This window comes from Bos indicus x Bos taurus, chromosome 5, assembly GCF_003369695.1.
Source record: "Bos indicus x Bos taurus breed Angus x Brahman F1 hybrid chromosome 5, Bos_hybrid_MaternalHap_v2.0, whole genome shotgun sequence".
Classification (NCBI taxonomy): domain Eukaryota; kingdom Metazoa; phylum Chordata; class Mammalia; order Artiodactyla; family Bovidae; genus Bos; species Bos indicus x Bos taurus.
This window is the reverse complement of record NC_040080.1, coordinates 79795549-79816145: the sequence shown is the minus strand read 5'-3', so window position 1 is coordinate 79816145 and position 20597 is coordinate 79795549. Positions and strand designations below refer to the sequence as shown.

At 34.8% G+C, this 20597-nt stretch overlaps 1 pseudogene; it reads left to right on the top strand.

Moving 5' to 3' along the window:
- Positions 1-535: 535 nt before the first annotated feature.
- Positions 536-1768, top strand: LOC113893004 (annotated as a pseudogene).
- The last annotated feature ends 18829 nt before the right edge of the window (positions 1769-20597 follow it).

Below are 20597 nucleotides of genomic sequence, written 5' to 3'. Positions count from 1 at the left end.
CTCCTACATTGGCAGATGGGTTCTTTAAAACTGAGCCACAGGGGAAGCCCATATGTAAAGTACATGAATATAATTAATTCGATTTGTTTGTTTCTTTTTGCTTTTTAAAAATAATCAACTGAAAATGTTAAATTATATATGCAGATCATATTTGTGACTCACATTATATTTCTCTTGAACAGCAAAGCTATACACATTCAATAAATTATAGTTCTTGTTTTCCATAATTATTATTAATATATTATTATCAGACTAACAGTACATTGCCTATTTACTGAGAAAATATTACAGTAAAAATGATACATTAGTTTTCATTGAGTCAGATTATTCCCCCACAAGGACAAAGTACATTTCTAGAAAGTCTCTTGAATTCCTGCAGATATTTTGAGTTCCAGAGAAAAATCATAATGAAGGATAGGGAAAGTTCTCTGGTCAGCGTTTTGTTCCTGAACTTAAAAGTAAGAATCGCTTTCTTTCTGCCCGTGGATGCCGCCGAGAAAGCATCGGTGAAGTCTTTCCTGCCTCCACTGCCGTCATGTCTAAATCAGAGTCTCCCAAAGAGCCCAAACAGCTGCGGAAGCTCTTCATCTGAGGATTGAGCTTTGAAACAACCGATGAGAGTCTGAGGAGCCATTTTGAGCAATGGGGAACGCTCACAGACTGTGGTAATGAGGGATCCAAACACCAAGCACTCCAGAGGCTTCGGGTTTGTCACATACACCACGGTGGAGGAGGTGGATGTGGCCATGAATGCAAGGCCACACAAGGTGGACGGAAGAGTTGTGGAACCAAAGAGGGCCGTCTCAAGAGAAGATTCTCAAAGACCTGGTGCCCACTTAACTGTGATAAAGATTTTTGTTGGTGGCATTAAAGAAGACACTGAAGAACATCACCTGAGAGATTATTTTGAACAGTACGGGAAAATTGAAGTAATTGAAATCATGACTGACCGAGGCAGTGGCAAAAAGAGAGGCTTTGCTTTTGTAACCTTTGATGACCATGACTCTGTAGACAAGATTGTCATTCAGAAATACCACACTGTGAATGGCCACAACTGTGAAGTGAGAAAAGCCCTGTCTAAGCAAGAGATGGCTAGTGCTTCATCCAGCCAGAGAGGTTGAAGTGGTTCTGGAAACTTTGGTGGCGGTCGTGGAGGTGGTTTTGGTGGGAATGACAACTTTGGTCGTGGAGGAAACTTCAGTGGTCGAGGTGGCTTTGGTGGCAGCCGTGGTGGTGGCAGATATGGTGGCAGTGGGGATGGATATAATGGATTTGGTAATGACGGAAGCAATTTTGGAGGTGGCGGAAGCTACAATGATTTTGGCAATTACAACAATCAATCTTCAAATTTTGGACCCATGAAAGGAGGAAACTTTGGAGGCAGAAGTTCTGGCCCCTATGATGGTGGAGGCCAATACTTTGCCAAACCACGAAACCAAGGTGGCTATGGTGGCTCCAGCAGCAGCAGTAGTTATGGCAGTGGCAGAAGGTTTTAATTACTACCAGGAAACAAAGCTTAGCAGGAGAGGAGAGCCAGAAAAGTGACAGGGAAGCTACAGGTAACAACAGATGTGTGAACTCAGCCAAGCACAGTGGTGGCAGGGCCTAGCTGCTACAAAGAAGACATGTTTTAGACAATACTCATGTGTATGGGCAAAAAACTCGAGGACTATACTTGTGACTAATTGTATAACAGGTTATTTTAGTTTCTGTTCTGTGGAAAGTGTAAAGCATTCCAACAAAGGGTTTTAATGTAGATTTTTTTTTTTTTGCACCCATGCTGTTGATTGCTAAATGTAATAGTCTGATCATGATGCTGAATAAATGTCTTTTTTTTTAAAAAAAAAAGTAAGAATCAAGTTATTCAACTAAAAGAGAAATAATCTACACTATCTTTGACACATTAAAATCCACTCTCAATCAAATATAGCTTCACCAATGTAACCTCATATAAAAATTATTTGAAAAGGGTTGTTTGTAATTGTATATTTTAAAAATATTCTTGAAAATTAGCATAATTATTGTTTCATTATTATAACCATAATTTTGTATCATTCTTTCCTCTGTTTTGCAACCACCAATTGGTTTACTATTCAAAACATTATTTCAGTTCCTAAAAAACATTATCTTTTAAAGATACACAGAAATCTAATATATTTTACATGAAACACACAAAAATTCCTCAAAAAAATGCAAGAATATAAGCACAGAAAATGCCAAGAGGTTGAATTTTGTTTCTGAAAAGTTTAAGTGTGGATTTAGGGAATTATTTCAAGTTACGCTAATACGTTAAATTATTTCACTATCAATAAAATATAGACAAAAGACACACACATACCACAGAGAACCACAGGAACCTTCGCGGACTTCTCCTGACTGATATACCTTTCCATTAGACTCACAGGGACAGTCAGACTTCAACACACATCTCCCTTTCTCTCCAATATCATCCAATAGATAACCTAGAGTACATTATATAAGATTAATCTCAACACTATACTAACATCAGTAAATTCTCAAGCAATGTATTGAGAAATCATTTTTGAGGTTGTTCTTTCAAGTGTAAACATACACTTAAAATTATCATTTCTATTTAAAAAATTTGAAAACTGGCAAGGGTATAGATAACTTTCAGAGCCACAGAGTAGTCCTATTGAGCCCAGCATAGGACTAGGAGATCATCTGTGTAGTATTATAGAGATAGAAATGTACATTAACTTTAAAAATATCTCTACCCCTCCCTTCCTGTATGTTAGAAGGATCGATTATGAATAGGTGATAATTTATTCAATAAATATCTTGTTAGAAACAAGATCTCATTTTGACTGTGTAACTTCATTTTCAAATGTTTTACCTTCTGGGCAGGTGCAGCCACTCACACATTCAGTGTCTTGAAAAGGAGCCACATTAGAACAAGTTGCAGGATTTGAGGGACCACATTCTTTGTAGATATGTTTTTCTGGGCAAATAGGTTTTTCTGGAGAAATATAGAAATATGAATACATAGAAATCAGAGGAAAATAAATGTGATAAATATATAACATTCTAATGAGTATCTTTTAGAGTAGGAGTCTAAATTTCAAGATATAGGTCAATTTTTAAAGATACTCAGTAAGTTATGCCAATTTCCTATGCATTACTTTATGATACAATATTTAATTTGAAGAAAATATATATTACATAGTATCATTTTGCCTTACTTTGACATTGATATTGTATTTATATTTTAACTTATTAAGATTGAACTAAGTATAAAAGAAAAGTATATTCAGATTTAATGAAACTCATTTAGATTTTCTAATTTTCTGAAAGAAAATACTTAACCAGTCAACATACTTTTGATAACTTTCTAGTTATTTTTATGGAGATTTAACAGAGTTTCACAAAATTATTTATTTTTCCCAGTGACTTTTACTAATTATAAAGTCTCTAATTATATATTAACACAAAGCACTTATGACAAGTCACTCCACAAAAATGGACCTCAATTTCTTCACAAGTACATGTCAGAGACAAGACCTTTCTTTCACCCATGAGGTTCCTCCCAGGAGTTACAGATATTTGAGAAAATTACTTTGAGACACAGCTCAACTTTAAATGCTATAGAATCTTCTTGATTTGGAGTCTACAATACATTTAAAACCTACCACAAACCACATCAGGATCATCTCTCCAGGATTCAAAGGTGCCAGGACCATCTGAGGCACAGAGGCGGGACAATTCTGAGTAAGTGTCACACGTGGATGTTCTGTCTCTACTTTGGCAATACTCGTCAATACAGATCATTTTGTAGTCACTGGATAAAGTGCTAACCTTTCCACATTTCTCAAAATAGGTTCCAATAATTTTGTTACAGTACTGCAAAATAAAGCATGAAGTTTTATTACAGGAACAGGAAAATGAGGAATAAAAGGAGTACTTAGGGAAAGATAAGCTCAGAGAGGGGGTGTTTGTACAATATCCTGTAGCTTTGAAAGGGAAAGTTCTTGAACACTGATTTGAAATGGGGAGTTTTGAATTATTACAGTTCCTATAGTGACTGCTAAGTGAAAATTTCACCTCTGATAATATGTAGTGACTTAAAAAATTGTACCTAATTTCATCCAAAATTTCTCTAAAGGTGACATGAAGTTCAGAACTCAAGAAAATGGAAAATATGAGAAAAGAAAAGATTGTCCATGCCAGAGACAGGGATAATGGATGATTGAAACCACAACAGACAGAAGGGTATTAGCCCTTTAGCTGTCAGTCTGCTTATATAATATTTGATGAGCAAACAAATAAAATAGACTGATTCTGGGCTTTCTTGGTGGGGGTCATGTGAGCTGCTCTGGAAACAGCATATTTGTTCTCATGTTGGTTAAGGAAATAAAGACATTACTGTCAAACAAAAAATTTTTTCAAAAAATTTTTGCAAATTTTAACATGTTTTAATTAACACATAGCTGTTTTCTATTTTAATTATGTTTGTTTTCAGAAAAATACAAAAGCTGCTGCTGCTGCTGCTAAGTCACTTCAGTCATGTCCGACTCTGCGACCCCATAGACAGCAGCCCACCAGGCTCCCCCGTCGGAGTGGGTTGCCATTTCCTTCTCCAATGCATGAAAGTGAAAAGTGAATGTGAAGTCGCTCATTCGAGTCCGACTCTTCGCGACCCCATGGGCTACAGCCTACCTTCTAGCTAGCAAATACACAATTTCCACCAAGTAATCCCCAGGACAACTGATAACATTCTTCAAGTGAGGTATAAAATTAAGTGAAATGAAATCTCAAAGACTTTTTTTTTTTACGAACTTTGGTTGGCTAAAAAGTTTGTTCGAGATTTTCTGTAAGATGTTACAGAAAAACCCAAATGAACTTTTTGGCAAATTCAGTATTATTCTTTGTGTATCTTTCTCACTAGGTAACGGGCTCTGAAGAATTGATGCTTTTGAACTGTGGTGTTGGAGAAGACTCTTGAGAGTCCCTTGGACTGTAAGGAGATCCAACCAGTCAATCCTAAAGGAGATCAATCCTGGGTGTTCATTGGAAGGACTGATGTTGAAGCTGAAACTCCAATACTTTGGCCACCTGATGCGAAGAGCTGACTCATTGGAAAAGACCCTGATGCTGGGAAAGATTTAGCGCAGGAGGAGAAGGGGATGACCGAGCATGAGATGGTTAGATGGCATCACCAACTCAATGGACATGGGTTTGGGCAGACTCCGGCAGTTGGTGATGGACAGGGAGGCCTGGCGTGCTGCATGTCATGGGGTCCCAAAAAGTAAGACATGACTGAGCGACTGAACTGAAATGAACTGAACAGGCTCCTTTAGAGCAAAAACTAGAACTTTGTAATCTCTAGGCTTAACACAATGTCTCATACATAGTCTTTAATATAACTTTATATACTTATTCCAGAGAAGGCAATGGCACCCCACTCTAGTACTCTTGCCTGGAAAATCCCATGGACAGAGGAGCCTGGTAGGCTGCAGTCCATGGGGTCGCAAAGAGTCGGACACGACTGCACGACTTCACTTTCACTTTTCACTTTCATGCATTGGAGAAAGAAATGGCAACCCACTCCAGTGTTCTTGCCTGGAGAATCCCAGGGACAGGAGAGCCTGGTGGGCTGCTGTCTCTGGGGTCGCACAGAGTCAGACACGACTGAAGCAACTTAGCAGCAGCATATTCAGCTAAAACATTTGAGCAACCAGGAGTAAGTTCTCACACACTGTGCAACTACCACAACAGTAAAACGTAATAATACTACTACAGAGCTCATAATCTCATAGGAAGCATGTGAGAAAAGCATGAGGCATTTTTATAGATCATAAATTCTAATGATCAGCATTGGGTAAAAGAGAAAAGAGGAAGTAATTCTAACTGCAAAGATCAAGGAGCACTTCACAAGATAGCAGATGATCTTATACAACATTATGGCTTAATTTGCTTTGATAGAAGCTGACAAGGTGTTATAAATACAACATCCATTGTCAATAAAACATGTTTCTTCTACCTATACAGTGCATGCATATCTTGATCTTGAGAATTTTATTCTAGATTGAAATATGTATATGTGAAAATTCCTTCAGTCATCACATGAGTGCAATCTACCAAGTTCAACATTCAGAGAATCATGTTAAGTGCAGAAAATTAAAAGCAAATGATGAATATTTTCAACTGGTGTAGTCAAAAAATGATCTGCAACTTTTTCAGAAAGATGATAAAGTATACTGGAGATGACAATTCAGACTTGCTGTCTGGGGCAAAAGTAAGGGAGAAAGAGCAGAAAAGTAGTTCTTAGGAACACATTACAGAATTTCTAAACTGTGAAAGTCAAGCCAGTCCCCACTGAGATAATTATGGAGAGGTGAAGCATGTCAGTTTATAGGCCAACTAAAACACTGTTCAAAGGAAATTAGAATTATTATACTAATATATAGTAAGTATCATAATGTTACAGGGAAAAAATACTTATTTAAGCATCTACAGCTAGACTATAAGCTGAGAAACAGACCATATGGACATTGGTAAAGAAGCAGTTGCAGAATTCTAATAAGGTCTGTGTGTTAAGAAGAGAATTTTGGCTATTTAAACTGAAACCAAAGGAAATATTGCTGAAGTCTGCTATTAGATGAAATATAAATTTATTACCTGTACTCCATCTTCACAAACTTCATAGCTTTTACTAACAGCCTTCGAACAATCATCAGGAATTTTACTATCGGCAATGTGCTCATTGATATCATCTCCTTAAAAAGAAAGCAATGTTAACTTCAAGATATAATTATATATGTGCATTATTTTCAAGATAAATATAGACGACAATATAAACATTTATGTTAACAATTAATCATTCTTTATACAAAGGCAAATTATTAGCTTTAGATTTATCCAAAATCAAATAATTGTAATTTCCTTTTGGGAGGGAATTTTCTTAGACAAATGCATTGAGATCCTACCTGGAGTGCTGTTGAAGTTACCACAAAGACCGCAAGTTGGATATTGCTTGTGAAGAGTGAGCTTTAAAAAAATTACATGTATGTTTATAAAATATTGAAAATATCTCAAGACAAAATTTAAACAAATGGAAAGACAGAGCCTCTTCATGTTCATTTTTACCTAAGCTGGTTACTTAGTAATATACAACAGAGTCTTTTCTAAATCATCTGAATTTAGAATTTGCAAAGATCTGACTTCACCTCTTACTGACTGTGTCTTTGGTTAGATTATTTAACTTTTATTATCCTGAATTTCCTGAGTCCTATTAACTGTAAAATAAGATTATTAACATTATGTACTTCAAGGTATTTCAAATATTAGATTATGCTTAGTACTGTCCTTGATACATACAGATTTCTCAGTAAACCTTATCTCTTATTTTCCTTGTATTATATTATTTTTATAACTGTAAGTAAAGAACAAAATGAACAGGACTATAAGAAAATCATAGGTGGACTTACTGAGAGTTTGTTGTTTTTGTCCCACATTAAAGACAGGATTCCTCTACGACTATTCAGAACATTATGTTCTCCATATTTTTTAATATGAATCAACTTATTGTTATATGGTATCTGCACACTGAAAAGTATAAAATACAGTTACACATAAAAGATAATAACAGTATTATTACATCAAAATTTTTCTGATAATTCATGTTTCTATATTTAGTATCATAAATAATACTTCTGGTAAATATTAAAGGTTTTTCTAGTCATTTCAGAAGGGACACAATGACTATTTTTCTGAATTTGGTAAGACTTTTAAGAAACAATGAATAAATATTTGGGGCTCTGGAGAAATGAACAAGAAGAGACTGGTTCATTATAAGAATAAAATGATTAATTTGAAATGTTCATAAGTAGCCTATCATATCTCATTTTCTTATCCTGAAAAGCATTCAAATACGTCATCCCTTCCAAACATAAATTGCTACTTCTAAAAATAATGGCCTAAGTTTCAGTGTATTGTGAAACCTCAAATTTTTATTTGGCATTAAACATACAAATGAAAGTTGAAATATTCTATTAACAGTTTCGTTGAATATGCATGTTGCCCCAAATCTAGACTCAAAACAGTCAAACAACAGAATTACTCTTTTTTTTAACCACCTTATTATAGGAATAAATCCCATATACAGCGAAGTCTTACATATGTAACAAGATTTTTTTCTAAATGTCAATATGAGCACAAAAATAGGAAAAGAGTAGTGTATCTTCCCCAACCTTTTTCTCCCCTTTTTGATCAGGTTACTTCAAAATATTCTACATACTTTATTCAAAACACTATGACATTTACCTTTCACCATTAACTAAAAGTATATCACCAAAGATAGAGACATCATTGTTGTCAATTATAACTGTTATTTTTTCAATCTCACTATCATTGTTTCGTTTGATCTCAATATTGAAATCTCCTCCCGATTCAACACAGTGACGGCAGAAAGTATATGTGCATGAAGACTCAAAGGAAAAAACACGGCCGTTGAAAGCTTTATATGCTCCTTTGCCCCAAGTAGAAGCTTCACCTACAAAATATTTAGGGTCAAATATTCATTATTATTTAGAACAATTAATGTAGCTTCCATTTTTTATTTTTTAAGGGTTTATGTACCAAGAAAAAAATTCACTGAAAGGTACTAGTCTCACATCCATCTTAAATCTATAATTTTATTTCCTACATACTGCAAAATGTGTTAAAAGTAATACCTGAATTCTTGGAAATACCCAAAGTTGGCTATTCCTGCTAAAACAAAAGAAGAAAAGCATATTTTTTCCCCGTGGGAAAGGGAAATTGTCTCTATTGTGGGAGAGAATATATGGAGGGAGGCTGAGTTCTGTTTGTTTGTTTGTTTGGCTTTTTATAGAGATAATCTTTCTAATGTTGTCTGAGTGGGTTACCATTAATATTGGATGTATCACAATTTAAAAAATTTTTTAATTAATTAAAATGTGAAAAAATATTAAATAAGTGTAAATAAGTATATTCTTTCTATACATATATATGTGTATGTATATATATGTGTATATATATATGTTTATCTGTATGTATGGTGTGTCTGGGTATATAAAACAGATAGATGACTGGAAAATTTTTTAAACTAGTTTCAAATTTTCTTTACTTTGAAACCTCATTAGGTAGTGGCTGATGGACATATAAATACATATACAAATTAGAAATAAATCTATTACTTACCAATAATTGCATTTGTCTCAGAGTATTTTGGCGTTGCTTCTGGAATATGGGATCCTTTCTCTATTCAATATAATAAATAGATTACTTAAATTTCTAATATGTATTGGCTTTAAATATACAGAATATTTGGTCTTCTATGTGGGAATTTAAAAATTGGTATTGAAGACTATCCAATGGGTTTTTTATCCTAAATATATATTTTCATTTTGTGATGCTATGATTTGCCAAAGTCATATGCATGGTTATCTACAAAGCCCATATTTTTTCTTGTAGCAATCAGCTACAGTATGTTCAGACATCATTAACAGTTTATTCATTTTGGGTCATGGACAGTTAATAACGTATGCTGCATCCCTTACAGAATTATTTTTTAAACTTCAAAAGTAGAACTTGGTGGCCTATTTTTATTGGAAGATACTACCCAAACAGGTCCAAGATAGATTTATTAAACCAGTCTACTGTCTAATACTAGTAACTCAGTTATCCATATATTAAAAAATCAATTATCCTGATCAAAGGGAAAAATTCATAACCTTGAAACTTGGTTTCCCATAATCCTTTATTTCCAATGCACTGACTCTTTTATATGTGACCAAGTAAACACATGAAATCTTAGAGCAAGGTCTAAAAGCAAGCAACATAATATAGCAACAATTTTAAAAAGTGAACACTTTGGTAGAATTTTAAAATATTTTTCACAGTACCACTTATTGTATATCTTGAGGCCACTTCTCTTTATTACAGGCTGTCTAACCCAAGTTAGGTGAAAATAGATTAAATTCTGAGTTTATTTATAAAATAAACCTTTAAATACTGTATCTAAAATGATAAATGGGAGGTTGTGTTGTTTTATTTAGGATCTGTTAAGATACAATTGAATGTTTCTTATTCAAAACTTGTTTCAAAGATCCAATTGGTCATCTAAATTATGGTATTCAAAGAGAATAACCACTTAGAAGTTCAATATTGCATGAGAAACATTTAATAATATCAAGTTCCAGCAAATCAATAATCAAGAGAGCATCTTATAAATACATTTTAAAAACTGAACATTAAAAATCAAACTACCTGGAGTGCTGAGTGGTCCAGATGTACTGTAGTCAGATGAACTTGTGATACCTAATTAATACAAAATGATTAGGCCATTTCTGTTTGTAATTTTATTTGGTAAAATATGAAAAGTATATTTTAAGATCTGATATATATATATCAAAGATCTAAATTCATCAATGGTGATGATAGCAGACTTAGAGCCACATGATGCTATATAAGAAAAACATTTTTATCAGCTTAACAACCTACTGGAGTAACAAAATTATAAGCCTCACTAATAAATGAACTGATACCAAATTAATTTATTCCAGATCAGTTGCTTAAAGCTTGTTCAGGTAAAGAGAAAAGGGTTGTATAGACAGAGTTCCAAGTCTGCTTTTCCAGTTTCAACCAAACTTACTCTCACTGTGAATTCTTTCACACTTGGGAAATCTAGGTACCATTTCAAAATGTCAAGTGCATAAAGGATTCAGCATTCATAGAAACTGGAAGTATTAAAATTACTAATCTAGATGAGCTGAGATGTTCAATCTCAAGATGTCTAATGTCAAGAGACATTAATGTCAAGAGATCCAGAACCTGCCATTTCAAAAGCATTAGATTTACTAGCATTAGATATGCTACTTGGGAGACTATTAATTAATAAAAGTCTATCACCTAATTTGGAAAATTGAAAGCAGTTGAAAACTGACATCCAAATAGCAGAAAAATCTCAAATGGGCAACCACTCCACAATAGAATGATAAGAGATAATTACCTCTTAGTACATTGCTCAGGAACAAAACCTAATAAGTTTGAATACCTAGGCTAATGGCAGCAGGTCTGGGGTTCAGAATTTCAGTGTCTCTTTAACCATTTGTATCAACTGTACTTAAGCAAAATCAGTGACAATAAAGAATGAAAAATTCAAATATCTGAGTTTCACTGAAGTTTTGACCCCAAAATGTGTGTCCAAAGATTAAGAACAACCCAAAATAAAATTATTATTTCTGTATGACCAAATTCATTAATAGTTGGCTCTAACTGAGACCAACCATTACTACACCGCACTATATTTTTTGCTAATTATATTTTATTTTTTAAAAAGGTATTAACCTTAAATTTGAGTTCTAAGTATGAATTGTATTTTTCAGATACTCACTGCTAACTTCATCAAAATAGTTCCCATAGCATATTAAGTGTTACTTTAACAATATGCAACACAAATTTCAATACTATTTAATCTCATGTTTCCATTAAGTGGAAATAATAAATTTTATGAGATTTTCAAAAAGGATGGATCTTATTTACTCTTCTCAGGAATGGACCTGTTAAAAAATACTTTAGCCATCAAGGCCAGATGCAAAATACAAAGTTCAAGCCCAACAAATCAACTGCCACTCTTCCACTTATGCAACTCCAAATCAGTTTCACATAAAGGCAACAAAAACTATCTCACACCAATATATTCATAACCACAAAACTAGTTCCACCTTCTAGACCAACATATTAAATTACTTTCATCTGATATCATCTAAAGATATTTCATCATTTTAGGACTTTGCATTGCTTTTTATATTTTATTAAGAAAAGTTACGATTTTCACTATTTTTTTTTATAATTTACGTTAGAATCCTGCCTTTTTAATTAACAGAAATAAACCTCAATTCTCAAGTCAGGGGAACCAGATCCAATAACATCTTTTCCAGCATCACAGGTACCTGTACTACTAACGCCAGTTTCATCAGATACGTTTTGTCCAGAGGTACCAAGTCCAGCTTCACCCTTGTTTCCTTCACCACTTCCAGAATTAGAAGACCAAATGTTTCCTCCTAATGGAAAATCAAGATGTGATTAAAGAAATAAAGAAGGAAGCAATTAATCTGGATTTCTTGGGAGTAGAATCCAGGTTAAGATACCTGAGCCACTGACTTCAGATCTAGGACTCAAGTATTCAGCCCCAGCAGATCTACCACTACTCTTTCCATTCGCACCAATTTACTGACTCTAAATCCCTATTGGTCAGATGACTCCAAACTGAATCCTGAATCTTCAGAAATGCCACTAAAATATTCAGCCTCATTTCTTGCATTCTTTCCAAATACAAAATGATGGTCAAAAGAATTATTTCAAAGCATATCGTGATTTAGAATTATTCCATGCAAAGACATTAACCATCAACACCTATAGCACTGGAACTAGAGTCCAAAGAACCACCTACTCCATTTCTATCAGTCTATACCACTATGATCACTGTCACCGAATCAATGTGAACCAGAATCGCCAAAACCAAATTGAGTTCAGCCCTTCTTTTCTCCATTTCTAAAGCTAGAAATCCTTCCCTCTAGTGGAAAAATTAAAATGTTATTTTAAAAAATAATGAAATTTTGAAATGCATTTCAATTTTACTGAAAAAAATCCAGATTAGGAAAATGCCTGAGTCATGGGCATTGGTCCTGAGATTCATGGATCCAGGTCCAATGGACATTGCCACCCCATTCTATCAATCTGCTGCCTCCAAATTCCTTTTCACCAAAGGTCAAGCATCAATCCCAAATTTCCAAAATTATCACTACTTGTTCATCCCTACTTCTTACACTAGTACTCCTATCAGAATATCACAACTTTGTTACCAGAATATATTTAATAAATGTTATGATTCAGAAAATTTTTTTCCAAAACTCTTTACTTCAAGTCCAAAATAAAAAGATTCACACTTTTGAGCTAGCAGAAAAAATCAAAATATTATAAAACAATATAATAAACATTTGGAACTCAACTGGATTTCTCAGGAAGGAGACTGAGAGGATACCTGAACTACTGGCATCAGAGGCAAAGCCTTTGAGTTCGTCCTCAACAGATGCACTGCCACTCAAGCCATCCCCTCCAAGTTCATTGATTTCCAATCCCTGTTGACCAGAAGACCCTAAATTGGATTCCAAATTTTCAGACCTATCACCAACATCGGTACTAACACTTCTCAAACTGGTGTCACCTGCAGAATATAAAATGGTTGTCACAGAGTTTATTGAGAATATTTTATGATTCAGAAATTTATACGTGCAAAAATGAGATATCAATACCTAGATCACTGGAAATGGATCCTTCAGATCTAACCACTCGATTTCCTTCAACTGTTTTGCTACTAAAGTCACTGTCACCAAATGAACTTGAACCAGAAGCTCCAAAATCAAATGCAGCATTGACCCTTCCAGCTCCAACTTCCCAACCAAAAGACCCTGTTTCAACTGATGAAAAAACAAATCAAGATATTATTAAAATTTAATCTTTAATAATTAATTTATTGTGAGATATTATTTAAATGAAAGTGTTTCCACCACTTAATTTAATTAACTTAAAATTTTTCAGAATGAATCTTGATTGGAATACCTGAGCTACTAACATCAGACCCAAGATCTTTAAATCCAGCCCCAACAGATGCAGTGCCACTCAAGCTATCCCTTTCAAGTTCATCGATTTTCAATCCCTGTTGACCAGAAGACCCTAAGCCAGTTTCCAAATTTCCAGAGCTATCACCAACAAAGGTATCACCACTTCTCAAACCGGTGTCACCTGTAGAATACAAAATGATTGTCACAGAGCATACTGAAACATTCTATGATTCAGAAACTTGCACACACAATAATGATATATCAATACCTAGATCACTGGAAATGGATCTTCCAGACCTAGCCACTTGATCTCCTTCAACCGTTTTGCTACTAAAGCTGCTGTCACCAAATGAACTCGAACCAGATGCTCCAAAAGCAAATGCAGCATTGCCTCTTCCAGCTCCAACTTCCCAACCAAAAGACTCTGTTCCAACTGGTGAAAAAATAAAAATGTTATGAAAATTTAATCTTTGTTAATTAGGTTGTTGTGAAATTTAAAGAAAAGTGTTTCCACTACTTAATTCAATTAACCTAAAATTTTCCAGAATGAGTCTTTATTGGAATACTGATGACAGCAGACTAATGACAGCAGACTAATGACTAATACCATTGTCAGCTAATGACAACAGAACCAAAGCCTTTAAATCCAGCCCCAATAGACATACTGCCACTCAAACTACTCCCACCAAGTTCATTGATTCCAAAACCCTGTTGACCTAAATTGGAATCCAAATTCCCAGAGTTATCACCAACAGAGGTATTCAAATGTATTTTAACCAATTAATTAATTTAACCAATTAAACATTTTTCTGGAATGAGTCTCAGTTGGAATACCTAAGTCACAGGCATCCAAAATCTATGGATTTACCCCCAGCAGATCCCTTACTGCTAATTTCACTCCAGTCAGCTCTACTGATTTCCAATTCCTTTTGACCAGATGTCTCCAAACCAAATGCTAAATTTCCAGAGGCATGGCTACTAAATTTAGCCCCTCTTCCTATGCTAGTGCTGTCTGCTGAAGTTAAAAAAAGAGACTGTCACCAGGGAATATTTAAATACAACTTATGAATCAATACTTTTTATACACAAAACCTAAATAGTAATATTTAGATCACCAGAACTTGATTTTCCAATGTTCCTATTTTTTTAAGACCACTGACACCAACTCCACATGAACCAAAATCATCAAGACTAAATCCAATTTAACCCTCTTTTTTACCATCAAATCTAAAATCAAAAGGAAAATGGAAAACTAAATGGAATATTAAAATGTTACCAGGAGAAATAAACAAAGGATATAAATCATTTATGTTTTTTCTTAATAAAGTCTGAATCAGAATACATGTTATTAAAGAGAGAGCCAAAGCCCATGGATTTATGAACAAACTTCTTACCATTCATTCTATTTCCATCAGTGTCCACATCTTTTAAGATAATTTGCTCTGACACAAAAAATATCTATATTTACTGTACTTTAATTACCTCAGTTATGTCAATGACTTTAATTTCCAAATATAAATGGATATTTATCTACAACTTTTGATTATTGAAAATATAATAGAAAACAATATTGAACAGCATTTTGAAATAAAAATTACTGTAACAAAATTTAGCACTTTGTTTCGCTTATCACCTTCTAATTCTTGACCATAGATATACACATTTGACAGTTTCAAACATTCTGACATTCCTTTCAGGACAATCAGTTCAAATAAGAGTAATAGAACTTAAAAATTCAAAAAATCGTACAAAAACATGAGACCAAAAAGTTTTTGTTTCTTGTGACAAAACTTGGAAACAAGAGAGTTTAGGTGGCTTTCCCAAAGTCCACAAAAGGTTCATAGGAAAGACTATATAGAAACGGTATTTCTTCATTCCAGGTCCAAGCCACTTCATAAAAGCATTCATTCCACTTGCCTCTTCACTAAAATGTTTAAATTGATTTCTGTTGATGAAAGCACAGATCCTTTAAGAACCAAACGTAGTTTAAAAATCTAAGCACGGAAATTGAAACTGTAATCAGAAATCTTTGAGCAAACAAAAGCCCAGGTCCAGATGGCTTCACAGATGAATTCTACCAAAAATTTAGAGAAGAGCTAACACCTATCTTACTCAAACTCTTCCAGAAAACTGCAGAGGAAGGTAAACTCCCAAACTCATTCTATGAGGCCACCATCACCCTAATACCAAAACCTGACAAAGATGTGACAAAAAAAGGCCAATATCACTGATGAACATAGATGCAAAAATCCTTAACAAAATTCTAGCAATCAGAATCCAACAATACATCAAAAAGATTATACATCATGACCAAGTGGGCTTTATCCCAGGGATGCAAGGATTCTTCAATATCCACAAATCAATCAATATAATACACCACATTAACAAATTGAAAAATAAAAGACATGTGATTATCTCAATAGATGCAGAGAAAGCCTTTGACAAAATTCAACATCCATTTACGATAAAAACTCTCCAGAAAGCAGGAATGGAAGGAACATACCTCAATATAATAAAAGCTATATATGACAAACCCACAGCAAACATTATCCTCAATGGTGAAAAACTGAAAGCTTTTCCCTTAAAGTCAGGAACAAGGGTGCCCACTTTCACCACTACTATTCAACATAGTTTTGGAAGTTTGGGCCACAGCAATCAGAGCAGAAAAAGAAATAAAAGGAATCCAAATTGGAAAAGAAGAAGTAAAACTCTCACTGTTTGCAGATGACATGATCCTCTACATAGAAAACCCTAAGACTCCACCAGAAAATTACTAGAGCTAATCAATGAATATAGTAAAGTTGCAGGATATAAAATCAGTACACAGAAATCCTTTACATTCCTATACACTAATAATGAGAAAATAGAAAGAGAAATTAAGGAAACAATTCCATTCAGCATTGCAACAAAAAGAATAAAATACTTAGGAATATATCTACCTAAAAAAACAAAAGACCTATATATGCTGCTGCTGCTGCTAAGTTGCTTCAGTCGTGTCTGACTCTGTGTGACCCCAAGGACTGCAGCCCACCAGGCCCCTTCACCCATGGGATTTTCCAGGCAAGAGTATTGGAGTGGGTGCCATTGCCTTCTCCGAGACCTATATATAAAAAAAACACTGGTGAAAGAAATCAAAGAGGACACAAATAGATGAAGAAATATACCATGTTCTTGGATCGAAAGAATCATTATAGTGAAAATGAGTATACTACCCAAAGCAATCTATAGACTCAGGGCAATGCTTATCAAGCTACCAACAATATTTTTCAGAGAACTACAACAAATAATTTCACAATTTGTATGGAAATACAGAAAACCTTGAAAAGCCAAAGCAATCTTGAGAAAGAAGAATTGGAACTGGAGGAATCAATCTACCTGACCTCAGACTATACTACAAAGTTAGAGTCATCAAGACAGTATAGTACTGGCACAAAGACAGAAATATAGATCAATGGAACAAAATAGAAAGCCCAGAGATAAATCCACGCACATATGGACACCTTATCTTTGACAAAGGAGGCAAGAATATACAAAGGAGAAAAGACAATATCTTTAACAAGTGGTGCTGGGAAAACTGGTCAACCGCTTGTAAAAGAATGAAACTAGAACACTTTCTAACATCACACACAAAAATAAACTCAAAATAGATGAAAGGTCTAAATGTAAGACCAGAAAGTATAAAACTCCTAGAGGAGAACATAGGCAAAACACTCTCCAACATAAATCACAGCAGGATCCTCTATGACCCACCTCCCAGAGTAATGGAAATAAAAGCAAAAAATAAACAAATGGGACCTAATTAAACTTAAAAGCTTTTGCACAATGAAGGAAACTATAAGCAAGGTGAAAAGACAGCCTTCAGAATAATAGCAAGCAAAGCAACTGACAAAGAATTAATCTCAAAAATAGACAAGCAGCTCCTGCAGCTCAATTCCAGAAAAATAAATGACCCAATCAAAAAATGGGCCAAAGAACTAAACAGACATTTCTCCAAAGAAGACATACAGATGGCTAACAAACACATGAAAAGATGTTCAATATCACTCATTATCAGAGAAATGCAAATCAAAACCACAATGAGGTACCATTTCACGCCAGTCAGAATGGCTACTATCCAAAAGTCTACAAGCAATAAATGCTGGAGAGGGTGTGGAGAAAAGGGAACCCTCTTACAATGTTGGTGGGAATGCAAACTAGTACAGCCACTATGGAGAACAGTGTGGAAATTCCTTAAAGAACTGTTAATAGAACTGCCTTATGACCCAGCAATCCCACTTCTGGGCATACACACCCGAGGAAACCAGAATTGAAAGAGACACCTGTACCCCAATGTTCACTGCAGCACTGTTTACAATAGCCAGGACATGGAAGCAACCTATATGTCCATCAGCAGATGAATGGATAAGAAAGCTGTAGTACATATACACAATGGAGTATTACTCAGCCATTAAAAAGAATGCATTTGAATCAGTTCTAATGAGGTGGATGAAACTGGAGCCTATTATACAGAGTGAAGTAAGCCAGAAAGAAAAACACCAATACAGTATAGTAACACATATATATGAAATTTAGAAAGATGGTAACGATAACCCTGTATGCGAGACAGCAAAAGAGACACAGATGTATAGAACAAACTTTTGGACTCTGTGAGAGAGGGCGAGGGTGGGATGATTTGGGAGAATGGCATTGAAACATGTATATTATCATACGTGAAACAAATTGCCAGTCCAGTTTCAATGCGTGATACAGGATGCTCGGGCCTGCTGCACTGGGATGACCCAGAGAGATGGGATGGAGAGGGAGGTGGGAGGGGGTTCAGGATGGGGAACACATGTATACCCGTGGTGGATTCATGTCAATGTATAGCAAAACCAATACAATGTTGTAAAGTAATTAGCCTCCAATTAAAATAAAATAAATTTATATTAAAAGAAAAACCCAGACAAAACAAAAAAAAATAATAAAAATCTCTCCCATGAATTCCTCTAATGCTAAATCAGATTTGGTCAAAAATAACCATCAATTCCTGCTTTGCTAATTGATTGCTTTTTCTGTCAAAGAAGGAACTAAGAAACAACCTAGATTTCTGTTTCACTTGCAGCAAAATTAGAGCCAGCTAATCCATTTACTGAATTCACAAAAAATCCATTTTGGCCAGATGCACCCCAACAAATTCTATTTTTATCTGAAGCAGTGCCACTAAGTTCTGTACCACGAGAGACACTGTTCGCAAGACTATATGCTGAGCTGGTTTTCTTTACCATACAAAAATAATCATTATCAGAGAGAAGTTGCCTTCATTCATACTGTAAAAGAAATCAATCTACACTCACTGCTTGAACTAGGTCTTCATTATTATTTTGAATGTATCATCCCTTCCCCTCCACATATCTTTCCATATATAATTATACACAGTATAATCAGAGGTGGGCATAGCAGCCAATTTACCATGAGGTTTGAGAGAATTCCATAAGAAAAGTGATGCACTGGCTTCAGAGTTCATTTAAGATAAAGTTTCAATGTGATCTATAGAACATGAGCAAACAATTCACACCTCAGTGTTGTAAACAAGAGCAAATTTCTGTGTTGATTTATTATTCATATTGAGATTGTCAATCCTAAAATAGATGACTGGACAGACAGGAAATGTTTGTGTCTTTCCTGTGGCTATTTTAACCACAGCCCTACACCTAAAACTGCTATTCCCTTTTTAGTTATCACCACCTGGACTCAAATATTAAATTTTAATATAAAATATTGAAGTTATTTTCTTCACTGGATCTCCTTCTTCGTGACTTTTGCAGAGATACAAACTATAGAAACTTCAGGGAACAGGTAAGTAAAGTAAAAGTTTGAATCAGCCAGAAGGAAGAAGTGTATTGAATCAGAAAACACATGCCTAACTTAGAGAAATTTAAATTTGTTTCTGATCGAACCAAAATTGAAGGCCACAAACTGCCTAAGAACCCTACTTTATAACATTATTACTTGGCAAATTGAGTATGTAATTTCACGAGGAATCTTGGTATTGAAAATGGATTGTGGTTGCAGACAGAAACATGAGTATATGTGGGGGTGTGTGTGTGTGTGTGTGTGTGTGTATGCGCACGCACGCGCATGAGTATGCGCTCCGTCGTGTCCAACTTTGCGACTCCATGGACTATAACACACCACGCTTCTCTGTCTGTGGACTTTTCCAGGCAAGAATACTGGAGTGGGTTGCCATTTCCTCCTCCAGGGGATCTTCCTGACCCAGGAATGGAACCAGCAACTCCTGTGTCTTATGTGTTGCAGGCAGATTCTTCATCACTAAGCCATCAGGGAAGCCCAAAACATGAGAGTTTGCACTAAAAATGGGTCCAGGAAGCATTTTAAATTATTAGTTTACAATTATAAAAATGATTGATCATCACGATAATACTAAGAAAGATAGTTTAAGAAAATAAAAATCATTAGGAAGAATTTAATGTAAACTTTGCCAAGATTCTCTTAAAACAGAATTCATTACTTTCATTGGCACTGGAATTAGTGTCTTTAAGGCCATATGCTACAAATAAAACAAAGATTATTAGATTATCCCAACTGGGAAAAAGTACTTCTAGGTCAGTATTTTTCTCCAACAGTACCTGCTGGAATGTCTTTTGACTCTAAACTATTAACTTCCCAAAGTTCTCTGACCTGTCTGCAGCAGTTCCTTGAGTGCTAAATCCAGTGTTAAAGAGTGAACCAAACAAGAGATTTCTTTCTTCTGTTTAAAGTCACCAAAGGATGAACTACTGTGCAAAAAGGGACTTACTGTGAATAACAGACATTTTTATATGAAAACAGTATTGCTGGCACAATAAATGTGATTAGATTACAATACTATGAAAAGCCATATATTATTTTGTGTAAGCACCTTTATTCTGGTGGTGCTGGGAATGACATACACCCCTTATTAATTTAATTACCATGTCCATATCTTTTTGTCATAGTGGTAAGACCTCAAGAAATAGA